The sequence below is a fragment of the Hirundo rustica genome, chromosome Z (assembly GCF_015227805.2).
Source record: "Hirundo rustica isolate bHirRus1 chromosome Z, bHirRus1.pri.v3, whole genome shotgun sequence".
NCBI classification, from domain to species: Eukaryota; Metazoa; Chordata; class Aves; order Passeriformes; family Hirundinidae; genus Hirundo; species Hirundo rustica.
The window spans coordinates 84,583,343-84,607,370 of record NC_053488.1 but is presented as its reverse complement, the minus strand read 5'-3'; the positions used below and the strand labels follow the sequence as shown (position 1 = coordinate 84,607,370).

The 24,028-nt window shown below is 40.4% G+C and overlaps 1 pseudogene; it reads right to left on the bottom strand.

Annotated features, from left to right (window-relative positions):
- LOC120765370 (integrator complex subunit 6-like) overlaps positions 1–24,028 on the bottom strand; it is a 39,626-nt pseudogene that overhangs the window by 15,344 nt on the left and 254 nt on the right.

Sequence of the window (24,028 nt, the reverse complement as noted above, 5' to 3'; positions counted from 1 at the left end):
ATTTTTCTTCTGAATATCCATGTCATATTTTCAACTAAGTCTAGTATTTATTAGGAATACAAAAACAGAGACACCTCCAAATTTACCTTTCCAGCTGAAGTATCATACTAAGTATACTCCTGGTGTACACATTAGGCTAATATTTAAAAGAACACCACCAAGAAGGGAGCCTGATTTTACAGAGGACACAGAAACTTATTAAAAAATTACAAAAGGAGCACGTGACAAAGGATTTCAACAACAGAACTTCAACCTCTTCAAGGCCAATCTAGCCAACAGGAACAACAGCTTCCATTCAATTCCCATTAGCAGTTTCAACCACCAAGTAAAAATGATTTGCGGCTGTTCATTAGGTAACATGATGGAAACTAGTGCTGGGTTTTCCCTGTAAGCAAATGGAAGCCTGCAGAGAATTTCAATTTAGCCAGAAATGGAACCTGGGGGGGCATATTTCTTAGCAAAATCAGATGGACCTAGAAAGAGAATTAAATGAGATTACAAAGCCTGTGGAGGGAACACTCAATTCTGACTCCTAATAATTCTCTTAGAAAGGAGGTAAGTGAAACCTTGACATGTTTCTTCTCATCTGCTGCAGAGTTTAGACCAGACCCCAATTCTCCAGGCTTGCAAAGACTGAAGTACCTCAGATTACCCATTACATTTTTAGAATCAAATAAAGGGCAAGTACCTGCCAGCAGGTGTGGGGAGACTTCCGTTCCAAGATGTACTGGGTGAGGGGTGAAGGCTCAAGCTCATACTTGTCAAAAGGAAGCTTGTCTATGACCATGGGTTCGCAATCCCACACAGGAGAACCTCACACAGGGTGAGCTGTGCGTGGAGGCTGAAAAGGTGGGAAAAGGGTATCAGTTTTCATATATTTATGGTAAATAAACCAATTCTCTTAAAAGCATCCATAAGTAGGTATTTCACCATCCTGTAAGTCTTAAAACACTCAGTTTCCACAATATTCCTTCAAAGAGAATAAAACACAAGCTCCCATAACAGAATATAGATTAACTATTTCTCTAGCTAAAATAAAAAATGCTTACACACTGACACATTCTTCCAACTAAGAGAAAAACCATGGTTAATATGACACTATTTACATTAAAAGCCTTTATGCCAATCAAACTACAACAACACAGACAGGTTTACAGGAAAACTTCACTCTTCTTCTCAGCTTGAAGTTCACAGATAAACAGATGTGAGTTGGCACTCAATCAAAAGAATTTCTCGAAGAATTTGGTACAAATCTTTTTTTTTTCCCCTCTTTAATCAGGAGGCGGGAGCAAGGAGAATGAACAGACAGTACCTTGTGCACTTGCAAAGTGCAGAACAGAACATGCCTAACAAAAGAGAGACGTTTAAATAGGCTAGTAAGGCATGCCAAATGTATGATCATTCCAATAAGAAAAGGAAAAATTAATACTACTTTCTCCTCAGTTTCTGCAGGGAGTTACTCTTCCGTTTCAGTTTTAATTCTTCCTGCTAGTGAAAGAAGAGCCCACACATGATTTAATACTAAGGAAAACACCCCATGGTTGATCTTCTTTTGAAAAACAAAATATTCTTTTTCCACGAAAATAAATTTTATAAGGCTTTGATTAAAATTTAATAGGCTCACTACGATTTGTGGTACGTGAAGTAACTCACAGTTCAATTTTATAACCTTTATAAACCATTCAGCAAATTAACTAGCCATATACATGGAAGCGAACTTTCTACAAGAAATGTCACAAGTTACAGTATCCACATTAGATCATACCACTCTGTTAAAAACAATTTTAACCTTTTAAAGCGAAGTCACATCATATTATAAATAGAGAAAGTAAAAACTACTCTAAGCTACTAGTGAAGAATCCTTTTTTTCAGTTATTTTACTTACCAGTGTTGGTGAGTTCTGATCAGGCCAAAAAGATTCTGGGATTGGCCAATGCCCCACAGGAACACCCGTTTTAGGGTTAGGCCGTACATAAATGAGTTTATGACAGCTATGCCACGGCTGAGAAGCAAATGAATTGATGGGCCTGGATGAATCAACAAGTCCATCTAAAATTTAAACAAAGCAAAATAACAAAAAGAAAATGAAAAGCTACATGCATGCATTTGTCTGCTAGCAAAATTTTTGTATTAGCAGCAAGTAAGGCATTTCATTACTCTTGTTCCAAAGACATACAGATCTTTACATCAGAGGCCGAAATAAACTATGCATCTAGGTCCACAGAATCATCTGAAAAACAATTACAGTATTTCCTCTTATCTCCCTTCTGCTCCTGTGGCACAGCCACTACACAGTGAGTGCAGCAAGGCATACTCACATATTATAAAAAATGTATTTGCTTAAGTTCAGTGTCTGACAGCTCCCACAGGCAGCACCAAGCTACTGCTGCTGGTTCTGCTGTACCTGGAAAGGCTGAGAATTGGCATTTTCATTTTTAAATGGGCTGCAACGCTCACTGACTGATGCTGCTACTAGTGGAAACTCAAAGAGGAGCAAAGTTTCTTGGAGAAGTTGGATCTATCTCGCAGGAGGCAGCTTTTGCCACATTTTTAATTACAACAATTCACAGATCACTTAACGCCACAGATGCTGGAAAGGCCAGCGCTCCCTGCCAGTCCCCTGCAGTGTACCAGCACAGACATCCCTGCATGCTGAGGACAAAGAATTTTGTAGCACTTGACACGTAACCAGTAGTTTTCAAAGACTGCTCTTCAAGCAAACAGCACAGCAGAGATCACCCACTAAACCAATCTTCCTTGTTTTAAAAAGATTTTATATTACTAGTTTTCCTTGCTTTACAGAATTGGCCAGTAAGTACTGTGGTAATCACGTTTCAGTGACACATTAGTTTTGTTTCTCCGCATTATAAAAACAGTGATTTTACAGCCTGGGTAAATACTATCGTGTTTCTCTCTGGTTTAGGACTTTCTCAATTCCCATAGAGGTGAAAAGTCTTGACATTTTTATACAATCACAGGCACAGTCCATCACTATTCAAATGTAACAAAAATGAAGTAAACAAAAATCCCCTCAAATTTCACCATTCGTTTTGCCACAGAGGAGAGAACTTTTGGGCCATCAGAGACATCGGAATTTGCTGCTGTGCTGTCCAGCACTGTGTTACAGGAAAACCATTCTTTAAATAAGCAAAAGGAGAGAAAACAAACAGAAAAAGCTGATTCCAGAATGAAAGCAGAATAAAGCTGCCTTGCTAGAATGCCCAGTGTGATGCTAAAAAGCTATTATGTTTTCTGATATTCCAGGATCCTAACCTCCTAAACAGGAACTGGTCAGCCCTTTCCTCTTCCTTTAAGCCATGAACTTCAGCAAATCTGAAGAATCACTTCATACTTGGAGTGCACCTTCCTCTTTGCACTTGACCTCACAGAGAGCAAAGTAATTACTTGCTCTTTGCAGTTTTTCACTCACAGCTAAGAACATTCACCTGAAACTGTTCTGTGATCAATTAGCAGAATGAAAATGTACAGAAAATAAGGCACTGAGATCACTTTGGAGATGTTTAAGTGTTTAAATACACTACTGCTAGATTTAATTATTTTAGGTACAGTCCTGACAACACTGTAATTCAAACTTAAATGCTTCCTGCAAACATTCACTTTCCTCAGCCATTCAGAAGAGGTAAAAGGAGTGACACAGAGCCAGCCAGCGGTAGATGATCCATACAAGCATGTGCGGACATACGGCATCATTTAACTTAGCAAGGATCAAACTAACACTTGTAAAAGATGTACGCTTTGTACACTACAGGTAAAAGCTGTCAGGAAGGACATGAAATACACTTAAGGACACCTACATACAAACAACACATTTTGTCTTAAACATTAGGAGCAGGGGAAAAAAAACAACAATCACTGTACCTTCTCCAATAGGAGCTGGATCTGGTCCTGACTTCTCAAAGTTAATAACAACTCCACTTTGGACTTTTTGAACTAAAGACTCTAAACACTGATTCAACATTCTTTGTGTCCGAACACAGTATGAACGACCTATGCAAGGGAGAAATTACACGGAGAAACAGAAAAGCAAATTTTGAGTTATCTTACTTAAGGAAGATTTTTTTTACCTAAGTCACACTGCCAAGGCTTGCAATTTTATCCAAAAGAACAGAAACAAGCTGTAAAAGTTTATGTCAAGGGCAAAGTACTTTGCAAATGCAATACGACCAAGAAAAAGCCCCAAAACCCCACAACCTGCTGAGATTGTTACTAAAATTAAGGCTTAATCAGGTTGGACCAAGGTAAAGTTTATAGAGGTCCTTAGGAAGGCCTGATTTCACCAAAACTATGCAATCTAACTGCTTCTGTCTACCCAAACCTCCTCCTCCCACACGACAATTTCTCCAAGCTCCAATTAAAAAAAAATTCTAATCAACATGTCAAGTAAGAGGCTCCACAATTTTTTTAAGATTAAATATAGCTTATCAGCCCTGCAGCAGAATTAACATCTCACTAATAGTAATCCGGCTCAACTCAACACTTAAAAAAAAAATTTTAAAAAACCCTCATGACAAGAAAAGCCAACCTCCAAAACAATCAAAGAAATTCTCCAAAACCTCCTACTGCATTTAGAAAATGCTCTCACACATCTAGATCTGAAATGGGAATATTGCTTTATTTTAAAGTTTTCCTGTGCTACTGGAATCCAAGAAAGCACTACATGGATGCACATGAGTAATTCAGGCAGAGAAAACAGGAAGCGGTGAAGGTGAATTAAAAGAAAATAAATATTTCAAAGCAAATGCTAACTGTGAAGCAAAGCAAAAAAGCACCCGGTTACCTCCTGTAACCTCACACATCTGTGTGATAGCAGATTCATCAGTAGGCACACTCCCAAGCTGCTCTGGTTCAGCAGATGCAGCTCCTGGCAAACGCAGTACCAGAGCAAAAAGCCTTTGATCCCAACGGAATGGTTCTTTGGTTAGTTCACTTCCAGGCAAGGGAGAATTCAATGGAAGATGAAGCTGGTAAAAAAAGATTTAAGAACATTTTCCAGTATTTGACAAACAGCTAAAAACATCATATTCATTCACTTATCTGTTGAAGACCATTTCTCTCCAACCCACTAATTTATCTGAAGTCCTCATCTCAAAACCCTTATAGACTATGAATCTGGGGGCTGGGCATTGACAGGATAGCAGTTTTCTATTCTCTATAAAAACAGGTCAACGATGAAGAAGTACAATTAGCAGGAAAAAATCAATTAATATTCATCTCAGCATAGCACCAACTTGCACAATTATAACCTTAAAGAACTTAATTCAAGCTTACCTCCTCTTGGACTCCAGCTGTATTTGTCAGTTTGTTTCCGTCTGTGATGGTAATCAAAATAGATGGCTCCAAAAAGAATGGATTCCTTCCCTACAGACAAAAGTGGAAGAATGCTAAGAGCAACCTTAACACATAGGTTTAGATGCTTGTATTGTTTATTTTATAATGACAAAACTAAGATAAGCAATCTTTCAAAATAATCCTGTAATTTTTTTAAATAGGTGTGGAACCACATAAATGGGTGACTCTTGTGTGTCTACAGTTGGAGCATTTATACTTTGCTTCTTTGTAATTCAGCAAGGAAAAAAAATGCCAACATTTTCCAGGGTCTTTTCAGTAGCCACAGTAAGAAAAATAAAGTTCACAGTTCAAGCTCTTACACAGAGCTATCCAACATTAAAAAAAAAGTTAAATGCAAAAACAAACTTGAACCATCAAAATCCCTCACCAAATATAATTTCAAAAATCACAGAAATATAAACGACAGAAGACTATAAACAGTTGTGTTACCTGTCCGTAATTGTCTATTCCAGACACTAATCTATTGAGATTTAACAAGTCAAACGATGACCTGAGTGCCTGACCAAGGGTTGTTAGTCCTGAAGCCTGAAGGTTTTTCAGTTCATTCATGAATGTTGCGTGGTTTTCCTTCCATCCAGCCTGTTACATAAAACAAAAAAGCTTATTAGTTATTCTAGCAGCAAACTGCAATCAACTGCAAGTTGACATTTATCTCTCTTCCCAACAAAAATTAATTATATTCCTGATTAACAGATGCACCACACTATTTACATGCTGCACACACCTAATCCAGGTACGCACAACTTGATGTGAAACATGGTTACACTTACAATGGGAGACTCAAGAAACACACTGGAAAAAACTTTGCATTACCATGAAAATTGCTGTAGAGATGATGCTGTTAATAGAAGTTTTTGGATTCAGCATGTGAATATTTTTTTAGGAGAAATTGCCAACTTTGGAAATCAGAAATGCAACTGCCAAAGTAACAGCAAAGGTAAAACCAAGATAAAAGCAGCACAATGTTGCTGCCTCTTCTGGCATACACCCATTCCCTTTTTTATCCTTTCTTCCATAAATTAAGTCTGGAAGCAAAGAAAGGAGTAGCTGCAAATACCCTATGTAAGAACGAGATCACTGTTTAGTGTCTCAGTGTAATGGGTTAAAATTTTGGAGGTCTTTAAAAAAGTTATTGCTGACAAAGCCTAGGGATCTAAGGAACAGCAAGTGGTGTGGATAGATCAGTCCAACCAAGCGCTCTGGACCCTCTGGTAAGCAGGCCCAACAGGTATGATTCACATACTTTTTCCTTAAAAGTGGTTCGCTGCATCGTTGGGAAGCTATTTTAGAAAAGACCAGCTCATACCAGGGAATTGGTACAGGATTTAAAGATGCTTCAGCTAAAACAATCAAAGCATGGAAGTCTTTGTTTAACTCTTAGCCTTGCTATTACACCGTACTCTCCAAGCCACTCCTGCAGCAAGCAAGCAGTTATTCACCCAGGCTCACTGTCATCTGGCACCAGAGACATTTCCACGCTCCACCAGGAATCCCAGCTACGCAGACATGGAGAGGATCATTTCAGACAGCCTGACTTTTGCTGGGACAACCTCTGAGCAACACATCCTCCAGGTGAAGCAGGTTCTTCTCAGTCTGCACTGCGCTCAGCAGCAACCACCTGCTGGCTGTGCCAAGCTGTGCAAGAACGCAAGAGGACAGGATTTTCTTGTGCTTTTTTAAGCAGCTCTATCTCATTGCCAACCTCCAGACCACACTGAGGGCTCTGAGAATGGTCTTATGATAGGCAAGTTCCAAACCGTGAAAGAACATAAGAATCGAGTAGAAAGGACATGTGATGATCAATACTTCCGTTGAGCAGACGAGCCTAAGCTAGGTGAGTTTCTTTTCAGAATGGAGAATTATTGTAAGATGATACAACAAAAGCATTTTGGTCAAGTTTAGCCACCTTAACCAGTTCTTCAAGTTTGAGATTAATGCAAGGAATACAAGAAAGAAAACTCTGCAATGAGGCAAAGAGAAAACAGGCTTTCACCAAAACTCTCATAAAGACAGCTTTATGTTTAATCTGCCCTGGAAGCTCAAAAAAAAAAGGGCAACTCTCAATAAAACACCATCAATACTCACACACAACCACAACTTAAAATATAGCATCTCATGAGCAGAGCTACAGCAACCTCCCACACCTGTGCTCAGCTCAAGGCAAAAATGAAGTGCAAGCATAGGGTCACTGTTTTGGAGTAAAAGCGACTTAGTCAATGGTATTTTTTCAGAGTGAAACAGCACCAAATCTCAACAAGATGATTTGTCTTATCCTAAAAAATTTCTCTTTAACAATTTAAAGTGAACAGTTACCAAAATTGTTTTGTCTGAAATCTATGGACCCAAAAATGTAGGTGAGACTGCTCCCATTTGTTTGGCAAAACAATGAGTCCATCAATAATCTTGGCAACAACCAGGCTGGAGCTCAAAAAGTGTTTTCCAGCAAACACCATTTGTGTTAGTTGTTACAAAAGCACATGGAGGAACAAATAATTTGCAAAGGAAACACTATTCCCAGTCTACATTTCTTGATTTGAACTCCAATGAATTTAAGAGTATTCTTTATAAAATAAACAGTAAGAGTCTTCAGTGATATTTGGAGATTCTGCTATTTTCCCATTGTGAAAATGTTTGCTCAGCTTCCAGCTCTCTGTTTGATCTTGCTGCAGCGTGGTCAACTGCCTGAAAAAAAAACATGTACCATTTCCTCAGGCAAAAGCAGGGAAGCTGAACGTACAAGGAGCAGCTGATCACCAATGGTTGTCTGTCCAAGAAAGCTATTTTTCATCTTACAGCTCTCACAGGATCTTTAAAGAAAAAGCCAAGGAGAACTGCACCCTTGAAATAAACAGAGCAAAATGGAAGAACTTCTCATAATAAAAACAAGAGCAGCAAATGCAAGATTTCCATATTCAGCTCTAAATACAAGTCTGATTAGTTAATCTACTGCATTCTCTACCTTATCCTCAAAAAAAAAAGAATCTCCAATTAAAAACACTTAAATCAATGACAAGGAAGTCTACTTCTGTAAAATGTTTTTCTCCAGAAAGACTCAAGCCAATGCATACAATGAAACATGTACTTCCAGGACAGAAACCCCAGCCCCAAAGAAATCTGTACATTCTCCTTTCTATATATACAGTAGGAACATTCTTAGGGCAAGACAGAATCAAGTATCCAACATCAAGCAGATGCATCAATGAGTTCACGTTAAAGTGATTAAATAACAATCCTTCCTAAGTTTAAAATGTTGCCACTAATACTGCACACACACAAAAAACCCCACCAGCTCTATTTGCCATGAGAAACAGTAACAACCAAAAAAACCCCAACCAAAACCCCACAACCTTAAAGGAGCAAACACAAGCGTATTCCGCAAAACTACATATCCTCTACAGGTCAGTAACTAAGAAGTCAGAACGGAATATTAGTTATTTCAGTTGTTTATGAACCAATTTGAACAGTGAGAGTAGTTGTTTCTAATCTTCAGCACTACATTCCGACTCAGCCACGTTTATGCCTAGAATTTATTAATAGCAATCTGAGCAGCCTTTACCTTGCCAGTATATTACTGGCCTTTCCTTTGATAATTTATATGAACAAGTAATTTTAGACTCTAAACACATACCAAAAGATTTTCAAAGATAGGAGAAAACAAGTACTAAAATCAAAAATCTCACACTCTGCTTATGCCAACAACAGGCAAAAATGCACTGTCATTTGACCTTTTGTAAGCTCTGGATATCATCCTACAAACCCCGCCAGGATTTGGAAGCAACACACCACCTACCAGCTCCTGGCTTCGGCCTTCACGAGCAAATCATGCTGACAAGAAATAACTTACTTAAAAGGCAAATTTTTTCTCTGGTGACTTAGTTTTCAGAAAAATCCATGCCCTGCTCTATATTTCACCACACAGCTACAGAAGTATTTCAGCTGCTTCAAGAAACAGATAAGGTCAAAACAGCTTATTTTGGCAGGAGAAAGGCCCAGATTAATGAGAATTCAAACACCAAGGTGAAAAATCCAGTGAAGAAAAGGAGGCCTTATTTAGACCAACCAGAATCAGGACTAACTGAACATCAAAAGAACAGAGTTGAGCAGCAAAAGAAAATCCTGGTCAGAGTCAGTAGCTTTAAAAGACCTTTAAGACTTAGGAGAAACAGAAGATTTTAGTTTCAAGAGACTAGGAAGAAAATATTATAAAATACCGTAGCAGGAGTTAAGAAACAAAAACAAACCACTCCACCCACGATTATCACATAAAAGGGGACAATACTGATGTACAAATAAAACAGAACCAAGTTTTGAACACGTATTAACACACAGATCTCAGCTACACTGGCTTAAATGTCAGGTTTACTATAGTTTTTTTATTGGTTCATTGCTGGTTTGTTATGGCTTTGATTGGCACTGTGCTTTTTTCTTTTATTCTTTCCAACTATTCCTTGGCACAGTTTGGCCAGTGGGTAAAAAAAGGGCAGAGCCATAGGCTGGGCATTAGAGCACAAGAATTCCAGGTACAAAGCAGTTCCCAGTTTTACCAGCTTCAGGAAGTCCAGGGACATGGTGCTCTGCAAGCTGCAAGTCTTCAGAGCTTCTAATAAGCAACGCCGTAAGACTGAACTACGCAGCTTATTGTTCACCGGATTGCTTTCAGATCTAATTCAAACACTGCAACATTGCTAAAAATAATCATCCAAGAAGACAACTTGCAATCTTGTATGCCAATCACAATTGTGTTACAGTAAGTACTCAATATTTAGTCTACCATACAGATTTTTAAGACTTCTGCTGATGTTTCCCTAGAAAGAAAACTGCATTTCAGATATTACAACTTGTTTGAAGTACTTAAGTTTCTCAGTAATTCAAGCCACTATTAAATACACCCATCTTAGGAAAACAGACTACCTTAAGACAACATGCCTGTGGCATCCTAGCTTGTCAGGGGCAAACCATTTGGAAAAAATAAGGTAAGAAAAAAATCCAGCTGTTGAAATCTGAAACCACTCCTGCTATGGAATTCCCAAGTACCACAGGAAGACAGTGAAACAAGCAGAGCATTTTGCCTCTCAAATAACCAGAATAATTCATTTTTAAATTACGTTTCTATTCACTGGTGACAGTACTTAAGATCACAACTCAGACTTGCTCATGTCTGAGCCAAAGTCAAGCAGATGTTTCTTTTGTACAGAACTGAATTATCCTTATGGACATCCTAAAATGCAAAGGGCTGCTTCCCAAATGCCAAAGTATCTTCACCTCTGTAATCTCCTGAACCCAGCTCCAGAACTGCTCAGTGGATTCTGCAGCAGAGAGCAACTTTCTAAGGTAGCCTTGAGCTTGCCTGCCTGAGTGTTGGCAACTCTGGGATAGGATCTTCAGCAAGTCAAAACTGTCTTGGTCACCCCAGCTCTGCCACACTAAAAACTCAGCAAAGAGGGAGAGGTGCTGGCATCATGTGTCCCCCTGCCCATGAAGGACAGGGTAAGGCTGCTCGTCAGTACAGAGCAGCCAATGTCCACACTATCTCCACACTTGATTTGTTGCTAGCTAAAAACAGCACACATGAGAAGAAAGGCACTGACTATACTATGAACAAATACATTTTTATTTAAAATTTTTCATGTCCTAAAATAATTCAAAATCATATGACCTACTAATTACCTGCTGATTTCACCCGCATGAATGTTTGTGCAAATGGGCCAGAAAACCAGTTCTAAGAGACACAGATATTGACCTCCCTCCAAGTACTTATGAATGCCATTGTTGAGGCAACAGAGCTCTCGGGTCTTCTGTACCTTTGGCTGCAGAACTCTTCTCTCGTTTCAGCACTCACTAGTTTGTTCCGTGCAACACATCAGTGCTGCTACTGCACAGCATTAAACAACCTGTAGCAAAGAAACTCCCCAGACCAGTTCTTTTTTGTTCTTGGCACAGGAGAGCAGCACAGCACACCTCTCATATTTGAGATCAGCACAGCACAGAACGATACTGGCACACTGGTCTGAAATCAGCTTATCATTGGGGGGTGCTGAACACAGGGTGCAGCCAGAGCTCACTGGCTGCTCCAGAGGGTGCACACTACTGTCTGCTGTGAGACCTGCCTAACAAAGACCCTCCTTCTCAGTTCTCATCTGAGGAGTATTTTAGCAGGTAACCAATTCGCAGGTTAAACTACTCCCATGATAACCCCACAGAGCAGTCAAGTACAGTGAAGAGTCTACAGAAGCATTACTTGGTCCTCCTTATATCGGAGCTAGTAAGCACCAGGTCAGAGTGTTAAGGCTAAGTATTGTGAATAGTAAGTTTATTGTTTCTGCCTGTAAAGTTATTTCTGCTGCTTTTGTAGCACACTCAAACTGAAAACTATCCATCGGAAATGCTTCCTTAAATCCAGTGGGGACTTTTTCAAAATGTAGTTTTTTAAAAAGCCCTTGAATTCCAGTCAAATAAAACATCACCCAAGTTCAACATGCATAAAATGTCCCCAAGAGACAGAGATGCTTAAACTGCTTTAAAATATCTTCAGAAAAAAACACATCCTAAAAAAAGACACTGGAGTAGATGACTCTTTGATCCCACACCGCTGATACACCCTGACACCAGATATTTAGCAGAAAGCTGTTGCTTTGGACACCCCTCTATCCAGCTCCAGGCACAATTCTTCATTTTTCTCTGGGACACACTATATACCTTGATAACACAGAATCTCTCCTCCCCCCCACCCCCACATTGTTTTTCCCTTTGCAGCTGGAAACAGCGCAGGGGAGACGCCATGTACCTCCAGGCCCCTGGGCAGTGCACACAGATAGGGCAGCTGTCCCTTGGGACACAACAGCCACACTATGGCCCCTCCTGGACACTTGCCACTCAGTGCCTGAGAAGCATCCTCCAGTTTCACTTCCCCTCACAGCAATCCAGGCCTCACACTCCAAGGAAGGGCTGCCATGTGAAATGACATCCCCTTCAACTGCTCATTTCTAAATTGTACTCTCCTGTACTTGCACCCATCAGACTAAATAATTTCTAAAGACGGATCGAACCAGTTGGTTTTCTAAAGCACATTAGTGAATGTGAACTGCATTCCAGTAATGTAAGTGCCAGTTTTTATTACTGGCAGTTAGCTACACAAAAAACTATTTCATCTTGTATAAAACAAAGTGTTTCTCCATGAAATCTTAAAATGAGAAAAAAACCAAAAACAACTAAAGAAAGCTCAGTCAAACTACACCATGTGGTTCACTATCTTTTCAAGATGACTTTGCCGTTAAATAAGACAGAAACGCTTTTCCTTCAAGAAGAATTCAAAATGTGTGTGTTAAGAACAACTTAATCTTTAAGCATAGCACCCCAGCAAAACACTAGCAGAGAGGTTCTTAAGCTCCAGTTACAAAATGAATACTGGGGCCTTTTGTTAATATCAGCATTTAGAGAGAAGCAGCCCCTTCTTCTATAGGAATGCCAAACGCAGATGCTGTATGAACAACTCAAAGCTGGAAACTGCTTGGAACCAAGGGATAATAATCAACACCAAGCACAAAGAAAAAAGCCTACACTACCTTTTCATTTATTACCTGCTGCTCCTGCTTCAACCCATCTCTGATTTTAGCTTTTTGGTCAACAGTATTTCATGTATTTAGACTGCTACTCTCACAGCACTTTTTACCGTACAAGGATAAAAGGAAACACATGAAGAAAGGAAAGTATAAATACTCAAGAGATCATGCTATCACCTTGTTCCAAAAAGCATTGTTATTTAAATAGAAAAACACTATCCAGCTTAAAAAGCACCTGTTTCTGAGGAACACTCGAGAAGCCAGGATATTTCAATACAGAGCTGAATCAGAACAAGCTACATTTCACACAACAGCTTAATGGAGAGAGAATACAGAAATAATCAGTTTGCAGCCTTAGCACAGTAAGCATAACAAGAGGCTCCATGCTCCTGTTCAGTAGCATAGCAGTCATTTCAGAAATACCATTATAGGTGCATCTTATCCAAACACTGTAGAGAGGGCAACTGCTGAAATGTGGAGGTTTCAATCAAAGATTTTCAGCTACTCACAGCGCCTGTTGCTCTTTCAGCCTATCAAATATGCTTTCAATACCAGTCAGCCCCAGCTGTCCTTCTCCTGGTCCCTTCCTACACTCAGCATGGCTGCAGAAGTCACAAGGAATAAAAACAATAACTAAGAGGTTACAGACTAAGTGCTGTCAACACAAGGGATTCCTCACTGGACATTTCTGGAAATCAAGTGGAAGAGCATTACTGATGATGCTCTAGCTTTACATCCCAGAGCTGAAACAACACGGTATGATTCATGTTTCTTTCGCGAACTGCCACATTCCTCCCTCCTTCCTTCCAAAAGCACACCACAGAACTACAGCAGCACACCTAAGTACAACAGGAATTGCAAATTTACTTCAAAACTCAAGAAGATAAATCTAGAAGGAATCATCTAATCACCAGCTTTCCCCAATTAATGTCTGAAACACTGTACAAAGAACTGCTGAGGAAAAAAAATACTTCAGATGACATTAAATTCATATACTCACTGAAATATCAACTAGCCAGCCTAGCAAATAACTTTACTCTGATCCAGCCAAAAATACAGTTGTATCCCTGGGAGCATTACTATTACTCAGATTTTTATTTCAGATGATGGCAAGGTTGAATTCCTTTTAAATGCAAGCGTCATCTGGACCAAAAGTAACTACCTGAGCTTAAGCTCTTTTGATTAGAGAAGACTCCCCCAGGCCAGGCCCTCTGAGTCTAGGGCAGGCACATGGTCCTGATCCGGCCCTCTGGTCTCACCATGTCCCAGTCTGGGAGCACCATCGGGAGGCCTGGCAGCAGCTAAAGGCACCAAGTGTTCTGCCTCAACAGATGTACATTCTCCCACAAAGCAGAGCTTAACTTTTTTTTTTTTTTTTTTAATCAAAACTCAGTGGCTGAACCACTAACAAGCTATGAAGACCACTGCTAATGCATTATACTCACTTAGAAGCAGAGCATGGCAACACCAGCTTAACCACACTGTAGATCTTTGTTTTCTGTCCTATTAATTGCTCAACAACATCCATCTTTCCAAGATTCTTACTTTTTAAAATACTATTTCACACGCTTAAGATTTTAAAAGCAGCTGTGAGAACACAGACAAATGAACAATTTCCTTACCTTTAAAAAGTAAAATTAAGGAGTACTGAACTGTTAGTTTTTTTAGTATAGAACAATATTTAACAAATCCATTGCTGCTTATCCCAAAATTTGCATAGATACACAAGGAAGGAATCATAACTGGGTAAATTGTGTAATAAAAAAATTATAACAATAAAATAATAATAGCTATTTAAAAATAAAACAAGACTTGTTTACTTATCTGACAATAAGCAGTTTAAGTTTCAGTGATCCTTGTCAATCTCAGTTCTTACAACAAAATAAATTTTGGTTTTTTCAATGCTCTGCAGAGCAAATATACAGATCACTACAAGTCTATGGGAAACTACAGATTCTGATCTGTAAAATAACAGTCTTTTTACGAGAAGGTACTTTCTTCTTGGCACACTCCTAAAGCTTCAACCCCAGAATATGCTGTGTACAGCTGAAATTGACTGCTCTATGTTTTCTAAGTATTCTGAAATTAGCGAGAAAAAATACAAAGCAAAAAAATTCCTTTCAATTATGGCCTGCTATATTTTTGGGGGTGTAGAAGCACAAGAGTTACATTATTAAGAGGTGCACTCTAAGAATAAAATTTAAGAAAGAAGAAAAAAACCCAAGACTCAATCTACAAGACTGCATTACTTAAGTGACAATCTGCATTTATAATTCAGAACAGCATCAGCTGCTCTTTCCACTGGTTTTTTGCTTTTGTTTTTTAATCGGTTGGTTGGGGTTTGGGTGTTTTTTGTTTTTGTTTGGGGGGGGGGGGAGGGGTGTGTTTTTTTCTTTTTTTCCCCCTGTTTTTTGGGGGGGGAAGGGTGTGTTTTTGCTAGTTTGGTTTTTGTTAGGTTTTCTTGGTGTTTTATTTTGGTTTTGGGGGTGGTTGGTAGCCTATGTTATTGAATAAAATCAAGGACACAGGCATTCAAAATACAGATAGTGAAGAGAATCACTAAGGCTGAAGCCATCTGGAACCTTCCGAAAGGGCCCTTGGAGTTGCACTGCTCCCCCCTCCAAAAGCACTCAGCTCCAGATCACAGGTCACACGGTACAGAACGTGCTTTTTCCCACTGGATCCCAGCTGCCTGAGGTACGATAACACTACGAGACAGCACTAAGTTACATCTTCTCTAGATCAGAGCAAGCTCAAAACATCATTGTTGCATTGCCGCTGCAAATCACAATTCCTCCTGGCAAGCGGTTATAAAATATGCAAGGGTGAACAGGGTAGAAGTGTCTGTAATCTTAATTACCTTTTTCCACTGGTAAAATGCAAGCCAATCAGCACTTAATGCTATATTAGTTCTCATCAAATTTAAAAAGAATGAATGTCCATTCTCAAGGTATCACAGATGTATGCTGCGCGTATTTTTAACCACACCACACAGCCACGGCAAAAGGCCCAGGCCCTCTTACATCTATATACCAACAAAAAAGACATCTTTTGAAAACCTTCTAAGTGAAACTCAAAATAGTACCAGCACAAAAGGGGAAGAGGCAGGCCATAAAGATTCCATGTGGCCGGAACCACCAACTTCACTAAGCACCCTCCTCCTTACGGAACATCTCCCTACAAAAATACAACTAGGGAGATCCAACTCAACAGTTTGATTCCACATTTTAAGCTTCTATTTTTAAAATAAAAGTGACCTTTGCACCGAGGATGAGTTAAGCCCCTTAATGCAAACATATCCACTTTTGTCTAGTTTATCCTGTAGTCTTAAGGGCTTACATCTTTGAGTATGTCCAAGCCCAAATAAAGAACTAAATAAAAAGATGAAAATATAAACTGCTATATTGGCTATGAACAACAGATTATGGTTTCCTTTCAAGGCCTCTGGCATCTCATCTTCTGTACAGCAGAAAGCAGAAACCCACCTCATGTGAAAAAGCAAGCTTTTACTTTGCAGATTCCTGTAGGAGCAGAATCAGTTAAAATATATTCGTTAAGAATTAACCTAGCAACACACACTCACCCTTCCATGAAGAAAGGTAGCAGGTGAAAGCACAAGTTCAAGTAGTCAACTACTTCAAAATTGTAATAATAAAAAGGACAGCTAAGCAGAGTTCAGTCCCTCGTATCTATGAAGAAGTTAATTTCTGAACTGTCCTTCCATTTAAATCAATTCCTTTCAAATATTTAACCACCACCTTTTAAGTTCTTGCATGGATTTGATTTTTTACAAAATACCTCAATTTCAGAAGGCACAAAGCTATTTCTTTACAAAGAATGAATCACCCTGATTATTATTGCTTTCTTTTTTTAAAAAAAGCAAAAGGTACATTACTTTTCACAAAATTCCTCATTATAATGTTCTGTCCTCATTACACCAGCTCCTGGAAGAGGATACTCACTACAACTCACAACCAGGACACAAAAAGTAAGACAGCATGCTTGTGCATGTTTCAAAGCATTTTAACATGTTTTACGCTACCCAATATGATGTTTCTCAGGAGTTGGAATGTGCTTTTTAAAGAACACACTCTATAGGAATCAATTTAGTACCTTTATAAGCTAAAAGGGGCTACAATACTTCCTTGCTTGCTGCAGGGATGCTAACTGATGATTCTGAAGATTTTAATAAAATGGATTTTTAGATGTTTTCAGATTCTGAGAGACATGCAATGCAGTATGTAAAATACAAACCTACCACCTGCACCAACAAGAACCTTCTGCCTATAGCTTATACAATTTCAAAATAACGGTCTAATAAAAAAAAAAAAAAAAAAAAAAAAAAACATTTTGTACACATTTTTCAGTCATATTTAAGTGATAAAGAAGTTAAATCAAAAGGAGCATGTAAAAACTGTTAGATGGTTATTCCCAAGCAGTATTAAATTGATTTTGTTTTGCCTTCAAATAAAACTAGACAATCAGCACTTGCATGAATGTTCCTTCAACAACTGACTTCTGTTTCTCTTCCTTAAGTCATTGTGTTTAACAGAGGAAAAGCAATTGTTTGCTTTAACCTGCCAGTTATTTCTGCTGAAAGACAGCCTCCTGAAAACACACAAATTTCACAACAAAGCCTCAAACAAGCACTGTGGAAGACGTGGAGGAAAGATGTGTATGTAGTACTTCCCAGGCAATGGAAGATGTTGCTGCTCAGAAATACAAGTACTGCTGACCCAAGAAGTGCATAGTGGTAGAACAGGAAAGGTTATCTCTCTCCACTGAACAAGTACAGAATATAGTCTCCTGAATTAGTTATCAAGAACACACACTGTGTGTACTGCTTACATTTCATCCAGTCCCTCAGTACTACATTAAGCACCATTTTTCCCCCCTTTCCAACAATGCCTGGCTAGTGGGTTCACTAAGCATGTATATCATTAACAGCATATCTGGAGAGAAAGATAGGCCTCTCCCACTGACCTCAGCTTTCTTTCCCGTTTGCACCGCTTGGATAGCAGCTCCCCTCTCGCCCTGCAGCTGCTATCTGCCTTGCACCAAAAATTCTGCCTGCACACCCCACTGCCACCTTGCAAACCTCCAAGTGTATTCCCAGCTGTTCACACCACTCCTTCCACAGCACAGGCCAGACCACCAAGTACTCATGCTTGCCAAAAGTCAGACCTTTTACATTCAAAACCCGATGATTTTCAGGGTCTCAAAGTTCCTGTAAAAACTTAATCAGCTTAGGCTTATTCTGCCAATGTGCTACAGCTAAGTTTATTAGGTATTCCTGTGGTTTTCTTCCTTCACAAAAGTGAAAAAACACACTAATGCATTTCCTACCACCTCAGGCAGCGTTCCTGCAGATCTTTGCTTCAAACCCAACAGGTTTCATGGCTGGGTTTCTCTTTCTCCCTGCGGCTCACGGTCAGGAGCTCTGATCTCATTTCTTCCAGAAACAGACAAACTGATCTCACATCTCTCTTTCTGCAGCCCATCCTATTCATTTGCCTCTGCCCTGTGCAGAGTGAATGGTAATCAGTTCAATTCTGCAGCAGCACAGGTTCTCCATGAAAGCAAAATTAAAAAATGCTGGCAGAAGCTTCTGTGCCACTGAAATAAAAGCAAAGTTAGTCTCGAGTGGGACCTTATGAACTCCCGGTTTTGAAGTACTATTTCAATATCATAAATGAATAGGTTATTTATATACAATAAATACTCTTTGACAGATGTTTAAAAAAGCCTTCTAGAAATTCCTCCTCCAGCCTCTAAGATATCCCAACCCAAGTCCAGAATTTCAGGAGAAAAAAAGGAGAGGTTGCTCAGAGTCCATCACGAAGAGCTGCTTCCACAAGGGAGCTCTTTAGCACTGAAACATATGTTCAGGCTAGCAGGGAGCAGCAGTGGAACTGGAAGGCATCCTATTCATCAGTCCCAATTTGCACATCTCAAACAGTGCAGTGTTTCACACACACTGTATAAAGTAATTTGAGCTACTTCTTAGACAGCTATGTACATATTTCTGTACTCAAATTCATGGAACCTATTTCTGCACTGCAGTCACAGATGACTCTTGAATTCAGTATAACACAACAGAAGGAGGAAAATACGCACTTCAGAATATAACTTATGTTCTCTCAGTCCTCTCAGTTGTGACCAGATCATTTATGAAGGTCAGACGATAGAGTCTCACAAGATCATAAAACAGAAGTCATATTCTGTGACCAGATCATAAACAAAATTGCTAAAGCCCCGAGGAAAGGCCATATCACTCTCAGCAGCCAAATATCAGTCACAAGGGAACAGGGCAGTCCAGTTAATCAATAATTTCACGTAAGGCCGCCATTGTGTTTTTGATCTGGGCCTGAACTCGCCATTTGAAGCCCAAATCCACAAGCAAACCACAAACTGCAGGATGTGAGGATTCACAAGAATCAAGAATGGAAAAAATAAATGAAGAGTTAAGCCTTGCTCTCCTTTTCAAAAATTGTTTAGGTTAAGATTTTGGCATGAGCTCCATTTTCAGATAAGATAGATCTTGCTGAAACATCGTCACTGGAAAACAGGAAAAGCTTGAGGGAAAAGGACAGGTGAAGAGACTCTTCTCCCCATATTTTTTTCTCTAGAACCATTACTTCACACACACACACACAAAAAAAAAGGCTTAAGATTCTGCCCACTTACACCACTCCATGTTGCTTACATACAGAGAAACATCTATACTTGACAGAGGGTGCTGAAATGTATCTGATTTCGGGAAAAAAAGAACTGGGGTAAATATATGAAAAAAGCCACAGAAGACCACAAGGGCCATACCAACAGCTCATTGCAGGCCCCTGACCTGCAAACTGTGGGAATTCAGGAAGCGCTGTGCAGAACTGTCAGACAGTAACATGCCTGGCCTGTTCCCACCCTCCTGCCCAGGCACTCCAGATCAGCCACGCTGTGCAGGAAGGGATGAGAAGGGTGGGGCTGGCACAAAAGGCTTGGAGGTACTGCAGCACCAGGTCATAATACGGCTAGGATGGAGCAAGATCTGGCTTCTAGCAATCCAGGGACATAAAGTCCTCAAAACAAGGACACATCAGGAACTGTATTCCCTGAATAGGGCAATGCACTTCTCTTAGCCAGAAGGCCAGGAACGTCAAATACCCTGCCACACAGCAAGGCTGCTCTTGAACTCATTTTTCTTGCCCAACTGGATACACACAGGGAATGAATTCCTTCCATACCTAAATTTAAGCACTAGTGTTTTAATCGTAGTAGACATCTTTTACATAGGTGCTTTACTATACATATTATTACCTTCCTATGCAGGCCAAATACCCAAAATCAGATACCCAAATACCAGAACAGACTGACTCACTTCCATGTTAACATGCCACTAAGACAGACTCACTTGACAGCACCTTATCACAATTTTAATCTAAAAAACCACACAAAAAGCATTAGGCCTTCTGACTTCATGAAATAACGCATTCATTTTCCCTCCTAGTTCATAAAATGAGTTTGACCCAACATCCAATGGAAAGAACATACAAGTATTTTTCCATTGACTTATACAGGATCACATCACTTGACAATTACAAGGTTAATACATTTTGTAACATGCTTTTAAAATATTAAGTATTTGTCTCTTACTGTAGAGTATTTTGGAAACAAAGTAAGAGTTATAAATGGCTCCACCACAATTGCTGTCACAAATCACCACCTATACATTATGTAACAAATAATAGCCAACAGCAGTTCCAGAGGCATCTGCCGCCATAATGGGTGTGAGATTCCTGCCATCCCCATCTTCCTGTCTCCACCTTCCCTGACTTCCCAGGACAGTACCCTGACTCCTCTTTAGACACTTGTCATCACAGCTCTTTGCAGAGCCCCACTGCAAACTGAGACTAAATAATTCCCTTTTTGAAAAATGGCACAAAGAGCGATAAGCAGTCAAACAGAAGCAACAGGTCCTGTAAATAATTTCAAACAATCTACACTAAAGACAGTTTCAAAAACATCACCCTACTTTTACAGATTTTAGCAAATCAGCATGATCCTCCCGCTTAGTACAATACAATACATTTGCATATTTTCTTTATATATTCTCATCCATCAAAAGTGAACCAGTGCTTTTGGTCTGAAATACTTTAATGCTACAGGCAAACAAATTCTGAAACGAACCAACCTAAAGCACGTACTTCAGCTACTCCTTCTCCATGTTCAAGGTCCTGTAATTCCTCTGCCTCTTAGGTGGTCTCAACTCCACCACCAGATTATTTCCCTCAAGTGCTTCACTAGTAAACTATCTGAGAGACTGTGAAATTTAATTAGTATAAATCAGAAAGAAAACAAGAGGATAAAGCAGCCAAAACTGCACATACTTGGAAAGCAAGCCTGCAAAATACATTCACTTGCCAAGTTTGTTTTCACCTTCTCTAAATCAAGAGAAATGAAGTACTTAACTGTAGCAGAATTAGCTAAGAAACTAGATTTTATGTCTTTTACAAGCATGTTCTGTAAGACATGGAGAATCTGGCCTAGACCAAGAAGTTTTCCTGGCACAACTGTGGTTGTTAGAAAACACAACGGAGGGAACATCATAAATACCAGTGAAGGTCTTGAGAACAAGTCTCCAAACAGGGAGTCATCACTGCTATGAGGCTTTCTCTGCTCAAGGAGCAGACATGATGACAGCCCAATAACACTGATTTATCCTATGAAGTCTTTATGCAACAGTTGAGCTGCACTTGTGATCATAATTACTATAATCAGATATTTATTGAATCTGCAGCCTGTTCCTAGAAAAGTTACTAATTTCTGAAAAAATATTTTAATATTGTGTGAAGTCCAATTTAAAAACCAGCGTGCTAAAGGCAGAAATAGAAATTTCTAAGAAGAGACATTAGCAAGTTACAAGAACCACAATACTTTTCATTTCCCTTGGCTATTTAATGTATATTAAATATGACTGAACGCTATGACGGGTATCACAGTCCCATTTATTTCAATTACTATTTACTAAAACTGTGAACAGTCAGATGCTCATTAGCACATCAGAATGCACACAGATGCTCATTAAACAGAAGGATCTTCCTCAGCAAATCCGAGTATAGATGTGGTAATAACCTATAGCATTACCACACAGACCTTCAGCAGCAAAGTAATTTTTTCATTGAATCACCAGTATGCTTGCTGTCACTGCAGGGAGCAAGTTCATCTGTCAAACATAAGCTACACCTGTAAAATATGTGACACAAAACCAGGAGAGAAGAAATCTAGAACACAAGAAATCCAGTTAACACCGGCGTAACAAATACTTCGGGTTTGCATCCAGCCACAAACACGGATGGGGCAAATGGTGCATGCACAGTGTCGAAAAAACACATCTCCTGAGCAGATGCAGATTTCTTGATAGTAAGTTTCTCTAAGTCAAGGATGGTTCCAATTCACAGAAATGACTTTTACACCTTCTTCTGAGGAAATGAAAGGTGCAATACCAAACAATAAATACTTACTCACCCTATTACTTGTCACTTCAGAAAGCTGAGTAAATTTATTGCTGACAAAAGAAGCCAAGATTCACTGCTCATGATAATGACATTTCCTCAATATCAAAGATGGGAATAAGTGAATAAGCTCATGGAAGCAGTGAGCCCACTTACTTCTAAAAAAAAGTCTCAAGAAGTTAAAACATCTCTCTATCTGGGAAATCTAGAGAGTATTTTCCTTTCTTCTCTAGGATGACCAGTAACGTATTTGTACGTGAACTTCTAACAATTACGATAAGTAGCATATTACTCTGAGCAAATAGGCCTAATCCAGGACTACTCAGGATTATAAAACTTCCACAGCAATGCTTTCTGTGACACACTTTACCTAAGTATTTTATGTTAGGACATTTTTATCAGCAAGCTGCAGCCTACAGTGTAAGGGATGCAGCACCACGATTTTTTTTTTTACTTTTGTCTAAACCTCGTGGTGCAGCTGATGTGATGAGCGGCATGGCCGTACTTGCCTCAAACTCGAGGAATGAGAAAACAGGGACAAGAGGAGCCAGCCAGGCAGACTTGTTTACTTGCAAGGAGGCTCAGGGCAAACCTCATCAGTCTCTACAACTCCTATATAGGAGGCTGTAGTGAGATAGGGGCCAGTCTCTTCTGCTGTGCCTGCAGTGAGGACCACAGAAAATGGTCTTAAACTGGGACAGAGGAAATTCAGATTAGATATTAGAAAGAAAATATTTATGATTCAGGACGTCAGACTATTTAGGGAGGTGGTGGAGTCACTCGCTGCCCCTAGCGGTGTTTAAGAGGATGGCACTGGATGACGTGGTTTAGTGGTTTAGGAATTACAGTAGCAGTTGATGGATTGATGACTGGACTTGATCTTAAAGGTGTCTTCCAACCTCGATGATTCGATGGCTCCACATCCAGCTCACCACAACCCTGCACGGAGTGGCGGCTGCAAGTACCTTCCACAGAACTGGTGCAGGCTACCGTACTCAGCAGGATGAACAGGGCGGGGGAGGAGACCAGGGGGACACACAGCCCCAACACCGTGGCTTCTTGAATCGCAGAGGTGGAAAGAGCCGCGGGTGCTGCCCCACAGCCCGGGCCAGGGCCGGGGTCCCGCGCTGCCCCTGCCCCGGGGCTGTGAGGGGTAACTCGGCCTGCCCCGCTCCCCGGGGTCGGGCACTGCCTGCCCCACCCTGCCGCGTGTCCCGGGGGTCTCAGGGCCGCGCGGGGCCCGAGCACGGCGACGGCCCCGCCGGAGCCACCGCCCCGCAGGGGGCGGAGCGCGGCCGCCCCTCGTTGCGCCGGGGCGGTGAATCACGGCCCGCCCGTCTCCTCCCCCCCCCTCCTCCATCTCAGCAGCGCCCTCAGCCTCTCTCCTCCATACAAAAGCAAAATGTCCGCCATCTTCACAGGCTGCTGCTGCCGCCGCCGGGCCGGACGAGGCCGCGCCGCGCCAAGGGCGGCCCCGCTGCGAAGCCGAGGCGGCCGGGGGGGGTCGTTACCTTGATACAGTAGGGCGGCTCGTCGAACGTAACCAGCATGTACCTGTCGCCGCGGCTGGCCGGGTCCCGGGCCCGCAGCTGCGGA